Below are 7,204 nucleotides of genomic sequence, written 5' to 3' on the forward strand. Positions count from 1 at the left end.
AAATAGCACCACAATTTCAATTTACCAGATAAGGTCTTATCAAGTAATTCTCTAAGCTCTTTAACCTGTTTGTGGTTAGCCAATGTGGAATTGTACCACCTGTCCACACATATCAACAGTTTTCTTACCTCACCTCACCATCAATATAAAAAACTAGCCATTGCTAATTTCAGATTGTCATTGAACTTTGCTAATATGACAGGTGGCCTACATGCTGCAAGCATCATCATGACATCCATCTAAGTTTGGATGGCAGGTAACCAGGTGCCGTTCTGCAGCCCCTCCTTACCAATCCATTTAGATGCTTATAATTACCCCATTCCTTTAATTCATGTATCATGCTAGAATGTCTGTGTGAACACTAAGGATACAGATGAGAGAGACTGGCTCATCATATTATGTTGCTGAGATGAACAGAGCTGGTCCTGTCCTCTAATTTGTCACGTGTGCCTCAAAGACCCATGCCTCAGAGTGTAAAATTAGAGTTTATAATTTAAAGAGGGAGGTGGAGGAGGAAGAGGAGGAGAAGGAGAAGGTGGATAGGGAAGGGAAGGGGGTGTTTGTGGGACAGCATCCGCAGGCACCATGCTTTTCCAATTGTCTTGCTTTTTAACTAAGTGGAATCTCACATGTTTATGGAAATATGTGTGGAATCCATGTTTTCAGCCCATTTTGTAGGATGCTTTAGCCTAACATTCAAGTGCATTGAAGTGGACAAGCGTAGCACAACCCCCATCTTTTCCAGGAAAGGGATTCCACACAACCAGACAGACCAAGAAGAGAAGAGGTGAGAATGGACGAAACATGGAGGACCACACTTACTAAAGGATGTTTGGGCTTTGGGCTTTCAGAGTGTAATTTGAAATCTTCCAACAAGCCACACAATGATGACATTTCCAATAACACCATCCCCACTTTGAACATCTGTGGTTTTTCTCTCACCTAATGTGCTCTGTTGTACAACATTGGTGTTATTTTAAACTCACACTCACTTAGAAGACGCAAAAAAAAGCTTCCATCTCCTGTTTGGCCTTTGACTGATTCAAGAGTGAACTGCCACAGTGGTTAGCTAAGTAAAAAGAGAAACAGTGTATGGGATGGGATGATAGGATTTCTGAGAGAATCACTGAAATGAAATCACCATCCACTCATCCAAAGAAATAACCTATGCTGCCTGCTACAATGACCAAAAACAGAGAGAAAGTCATTTTGGTTTACTCAACCTGGCACTACATGGCTTTGAAAATTTGATAAAATCTCACATGCACCTTAATTGCATTTTAAACAAATCTGTTTAATAGTAATTCATTATGGGCAACTTTGACTATTCATGTGTTATCAGGATAAGAATAGCCATGTTTAACTTTAGCCTAAATATGTAAACGCGCACCTTCATTATTTTGAAAGTATAGGCCACACATTTACTTGACATTACATCAAGTTTAGTGATAGGATTCGAGGAATCGCTGCCTGTATCAACAGGTGAGCAGAGTATAGCCATTCGTTGTAGTTTAAATAAGTCTAAACCACGGGCTCCATACCACAACTTTCCGTCAACTACTTTTAGATTTCGTTTCGTGGGCATTTCATTAACTTACTTAAAAGTTCAGGAGAGGGAGGGAATTTTTTTCTCTCTCTCTCAATGGGGCGGGATCTTCTGACTCACTAACTTCCTCAGTGGTTTAGAAGCGCGTGGGACTGTCGGTTCTATCACTCTTCGTTGTACAGGGAAAAGAAAGAAAGAATCCAACTTGTCTGCGCTAGGGGAATAGTGACCAGACTGCAACCCGACGCGTTTCAGTGCCCAGGGAAAGAGCGCTTGAGGGGAGACGGCAGCATTAATCTTGCTGTAACAGCATAGAAGACAACTTCAACGAATACCAGGTAAGATAAACATAACTTTTGGTCAGCTTAATTATGATTTTTTAAAAGTTACCTTGGCTTCAGAGTTTCAATGGAAGTAACGGACCCTGCACATCTTTCAAGTGAATCTTTTTCACTTAATGGAGATGTGTTCGGTATTGCCGGTGTTTACGCAGAACATTTGCAATTTATGTCTAACTGAAGTAGACTAGATAGGATGGCAATACAGTTAGGTTGAAAGTATGCTGTGATCATCGGATGACTTCTGAATGAGCTTTCCATGATTGTGTTTATAAAGGCTGTGCAATTCCACCGGAAAAGCAATCGTCATCAGCAAAACCACGCCACGCGAAATGCTTCAAATGAATGATTTGACAGAAGAGGAAATCTTGAGGAGTCAGGATGCCTGTCCTGGAGAGGTGGCCAGCTAAACTGCCACTGTCATTATAGCTTATTCTATAACGTCCAGGGCGTCAATGTTAAGTTTTTACATTTTAACCACACGTTAAATAGCGGGTTTATTGTCTTTCTGTGCTTTTTACGGGTCTAAAGAGAGAGAGAGAGAGATCTTCCTAATTTTGCGTTCTCCCGGGAGGCGTGTACTTGGAGTGGCATGTGAGTAGTACTCTACAGAATATTTGTCTACCTTGTCATCAGACGGTTCTAAGTAGGAACTTGTCCGGAGCTTCCTGCCACTGTGACAGGATGTGCTACTTGGCTGGTGGCTGAGCCCGCTTTGGATGTGTAGGCCGCCCTAAACGCTGACTCATCTGAGAGGTCCCAGTAGGCTGCCTGTTAATCTTCTCAGCAAATCCATACTGGATGCCTCTAGCCTTGCTATGGGCTGAAGTCATGACAGCAAACGTGAGGTTAAACTGAGATGAGTGTAGCCTACCAGACGTGCTATTCAATTGTCAGAGGAGCACAGGTCAGGAGGCCAGCTCTAGTTTCTGAAATGCTGACTCTCATACTTGATGAGTTGCTGGCTGTGGATACTACTACTATGGAGGATGTTCTCTTATGGCTCTTAAGAGTGATTCTTTATCATCAGTGTTTGGACAAGGTAAGGTTGGAAATTAATCAGAGAACTTTTCCGTAAAAGATCTCATCCCATAGTGAGGTGATGACAAACAGCTGGGCTTTGTGCAAAGGGAAGTAAACCTGAATAGGCAAATGAGTAAAAGTTTCCAACACATGTAAACCCATATCAGCCTGATTGTAAACACACACACACACACACACACACACACACACACACACACACACACAGCTTGTGCAGAAGCAGCTTGTAGAAAGCACAGAGAGACTGTGGGTTTCAGTGGCTTTTTCACAGGACTCAGTGGTGCCACTGAGCCTATCTCCAGTCGCAGTGGTGGGTTGGAAACGGAAGGCTTCTTTGACTCCCAGTCTGTGGAGCATGACTCTGAGTCAAACTGGAGTGAGAGAGGTAGACCAGGAGTGCCAGGACTGTCTCTAGCACTGGAGAGACATAACGTCTCGCTGGCTGTTGACGGAGACTCTGTGTCTGTGTTTCTTTCTTTCTCTCTCTCTCTCTCTTGCTCTATTTCCTTGCCTAGTTCCTTTTTTCAAACTCAAAACCCAACTCTCGTGACTAAACCCTCTGCGGTATCCTGGCTTTCCAGCAGGTGGTCGGCTGACTTCAGTGGGCTCAGTGCTCCCATTCACTCTCTTTCTTTCTCTCTCTCTCTCTCTCTCTCTCTCTCTCACACACACACACACACACACACACACACACACACACACACACACACACATGCACTGCCCTGATGTCTTTATATGTACCTGATTGGCGTTTTGAAATCATTCTTGAAAAGCTTGAAAGTTTGCAGGATGAGGCTGTCTGTGTGTGTGTGTGTGTGTGTGTGTGTGTGTGTGTGTGTGTGTGTGTGTGTGTGTGTGTGTGTGTGTGTGTGTGTGTGTGTGTGTTTGTGTGTGTGTGTGTGTGTGTGTGCGGAGACTCCATGTGTATTGAACTCAGTGTGGGAATATGCCATCTCTCTGGAATTCTACTCCAACCCACTTAGCAGGATTACAAGGTAAGGGATGGCATCATAAAGTCCCAGTGAAGAAGTTGTCCTTCAATAGTTTGGGTTAAACGGGTGAAACCATCATGAGGCATACTACATCACATCCTCAAGACATTATTCAGAGCATGGCATTGTCAATTGCTGGATGATGGACAGGCTTGGAGCAGATTGTCAGAGACATACACTAGAAGCAGCAAGCCCCTGTCATGAACTCCTGCCTGTGGTCAGCTGAAAACTTTGGCTGTTTTGAAGTTTAAGTTTCTTTTTGGGATAGCCTGGATTGGTGCAGGTCTGGCCTGGTTGTTCCCAGAGCTCCACCGAAATAGCCTGTCACTTCCTGACACAACAGCCAGCTGCCTTCCCCCACGAGGAGCTGGGTGCCCATGGAGCTTGACTGTGCCAACAAAGCTAGTCTGTTATTTCAACAAGGACATTTTTAAAGTGTCTAAGTCGTAGGATAATGAGGGCAACACAAGAGCTCAAACTTCACCATTTTTTTTTTTCATGGAAGCTTTCACTGTCTGGAATGTTGCCACTGTATGAGATGGGGATTGACTGAAGACGTGTCTGTTTGCTTTCGGCTGGCCCTCTCTCTCCTCCTCTCTCTCTTTATCCTTGCCTTTTTCATCTACTTTTCTTTACTTTTATCTGTCTCTCTATCGTTGTCTTCCATTTTCTTAATCTCTCTCTGTCTTTCTCTCTCCCACTAATTTTCCCTACTTTTGTCTTTCTATCTTTTTCTTCACTTATCTCGCTCTCTCTCTCTCTCTCTCTGTCTTTCCCTCTCTTCCTCACAATACTTTTCTCTACTTTTGTCTTTTTTATCTTTTCCCTCACTTCTTTTTCTCTCTCTCTCTCTCTCTCTCTCTCTCTCTCCACCTCTCAGCGTGAAAGTGGCAGTCCTCCAGTGAGCCTTGACCGTGGCCACATTCTTTCGAGAGGTCTGTGTTTATCAGAAGGTTACGGCCGCCGTCGGTCAGCCAGCAGGAGCGTAAGGGCGAGCAGGGGAAGAGAGAGTGTGTGTGAGAGAGAGAGAGAGATAGAGAGAGAGAGAGAGAGATGAGTGCAGAGGTCCTGGGGGAGCCCAGGAGGTGCTGAAGGAGGTGGGAGGTGGTGGAGGAGCTGGAGGCAGTGGCTGTGGTGTATGGTGGTTCCTTCTTTCCTGCGAGCGATGAGCTCCTGGGGTGTGCTGAGGAGTAGGGTTTCACACAATTGACAGACTGCAACCTTCCACTCTCCCGCACTCTGTTTCTCAATTTTTTTCTATGCTCTCTCTATCTCTCTCTCTTTCTATTACTCTGTCTCTTCTCATCTCTTTTTTTTGCCTCTTTATTTCTCCCTCTTTTAATATCTGTCTTTTCTTGGAGGGAGCCGATTCCACCCTCTCCATCCCTCTCTTCATCTTTTTCTCTCTTTCCTCCCTCTCTTCTGTTTTCTCTGTTCTCTGCAAACTGTGAAATATGCTAACATGGCTAGTGTCAGGAGGGAGTGTGTTGCCTTCTTCTTGCGTGTGCGCATATATATGTGTCAGTGTTTCCCACAGAATTGAATTCTATTTGTGGTGGCAGGTTTACAGAATTAACTTGAATGCAACCGTTTTAAACAAATTAGCGCAGCGTGCTATGATGCTAACCAGATTTAAGCACAATTTAGTACAACCTGTAAAAATCATTGTGTGGTGGTCAATGTTGATATTGTGGTGGGCCGCCACAAATAAGTCAATGTATGGGAAACACGGTGTGTGTGTTTGAGTGAGGGTGGAGAGGTTGGACTCTGCCATGAGGCAGACTAGACAAGTGAAATGCAACACATACCTCCCAATTCTCCAAATTCTCTAATTTTTCATGTCAGTTGGGTGTTGTATTACAATAACTAGCAATACAAAATAATAAACTAATAAACAAACTAATTCATGTTTAATAATATGTCTAAAGTGGATCAGATTCCAACAGATTGTGGATATTGCAGTATCATATTATGTAGGAAAACAACAGCAGACAGAGTCTTTGTGCGAGTGTCTGACTGGGCTTTTCAGGAACGCATCTAACCATGAAAACCATATTTTCCTAAAAAGTGGAGCCACAGCGCTGTCATGGAGAGAGAGAGCGCCGGTAAGGTGGGAGCTGGACACCAGTGCTATAATACTGACCCAGTGCTGATGAGGGCTGTGAGTGGGAGCAGCATAAGGGGTGGGTGGGCTTCCCTTCCCGGCGGTTAGTGTAGCGCCCCAGGTTCCCATGGCCTTGTTGGTTTTGGATGCGAGGGGAAAGGATTGCCTCATAGTCAGGCATGTGGAGAAGGACTGCTCACACCACAATTGTCATTAGTTCACTGCCTAAAACTGGCAGATATTCTCTGCCATTGCTCCCTCTCTCTCTCTCTCTCTCTCTCTCTCTCTCTCTCTCTCTAGGTGTGTATGTGTGTGCGTATGTGTGTGTGTGTGTTTGTATGTGTTTATGTGTGTGTGTGCATGTGCATGAGTGTTTGTGTGAATGTGTATGTGTGTGTGTGTATGTGTGTGTGTGTGTGTGTGGTGTGTGTATGCTTCCTCCCCTGCTACAGTGCTGAAATGTGATCTCTTCTGGTGGGCCCCCTTTGGTGAAGTGATGTGGTCACCACCAGTCTCTGGTCCACTGCTTTGATTCTTCTCCTCCTCTTCCTCCCTTCTTTACTTTTTCCACACCTCCCTCCTCTTCATCCTCCTCTCATTCTCCCTGTACTCAGAGCTCTGTGACTTCCATAGTGCAGAAAACGCAGATGAATTGTTGAATTAGACATTTTCAAATGTACCTAATGACAGGAGAGAAATGCAGTGTGTTCAGTAGCACTATAGGTCAATGGTTTGACTGTGTGAACGAAATAGACACATCAAAGATGCTGTCAGAGTCAGCTAGTAAGGAATAAGGAAATAACAACTCAGTAAATGTCATCATGTCAATTTCATCATATTATTCCACTTTTCCCCCTTTACTTCTCTCTCTCTCTCTCTCTCTCTCTCTCTCTCTCTCTCTCTCTCTCTCTCTCTCTCTCTCTCTCTCTCCCATGTCCATGCCCCTGTCTGTGTGTCTTTATGGGGCTGCTGACATGAGTGCATCTGTTCTCTCAGATGACCTCAACGCTCCCTTCACCCAGAGGCTCCAGCCAGTTCAGTTGTCTGTGAAAGCATGTGCACACAGCCCCCTGTGACTTGTAATGTGAGGTATGCGTGTGTGTGCGCACGTGTATGTGTGTGTGTGTGTGTGTGTTTGTCATGTAAAATGATCCTGATACAGTTACTGTTGAGTGAGCGTCTG

At 44.5% G+C, this 7,204-nt stretch overlaps 1 protein-coding gene across 1 annotated transcript in view; it reads left to right on the forward strand.

The window, feature by feature from the left end:
- Positions 1-1,734: 1,734 nt before the first annotated feature.
- Positions 1,735-7,204, forward strand: part of fhl3a (four and a half LIM domains 3a) — a 46,033-nt gene continuing 40,563 nt past the window's right edge. The window contains exon 1 of the mRNA XM_076280461.1: positions 1,735-1,884. The gene's annotated coding sequence lies outside the window, so the exon portion shown is untranslated. The remainder of the gene's footprint in view (positions 1,885-7,204) is intronic.

This window comes from Alosa pseudoharengus, unplaced genomic scaffold (assembly GCF_046254945.1).
Source record: "Alosa pseudoharengus isolate Yale_2024_CS ecotype anadromous, Long Island Sound unplaced genomic scaffold, YU_APseudo_1.1 YU_APseudo_1.1_scf_12, whole genome shotgun sequence".
Taxonomy (NCBI): Eukaryota; Metazoa; Chordata; class Actinopteri; order Clupeiformes; family Clupeidae; genus Alosa; species Alosa pseudoharengus.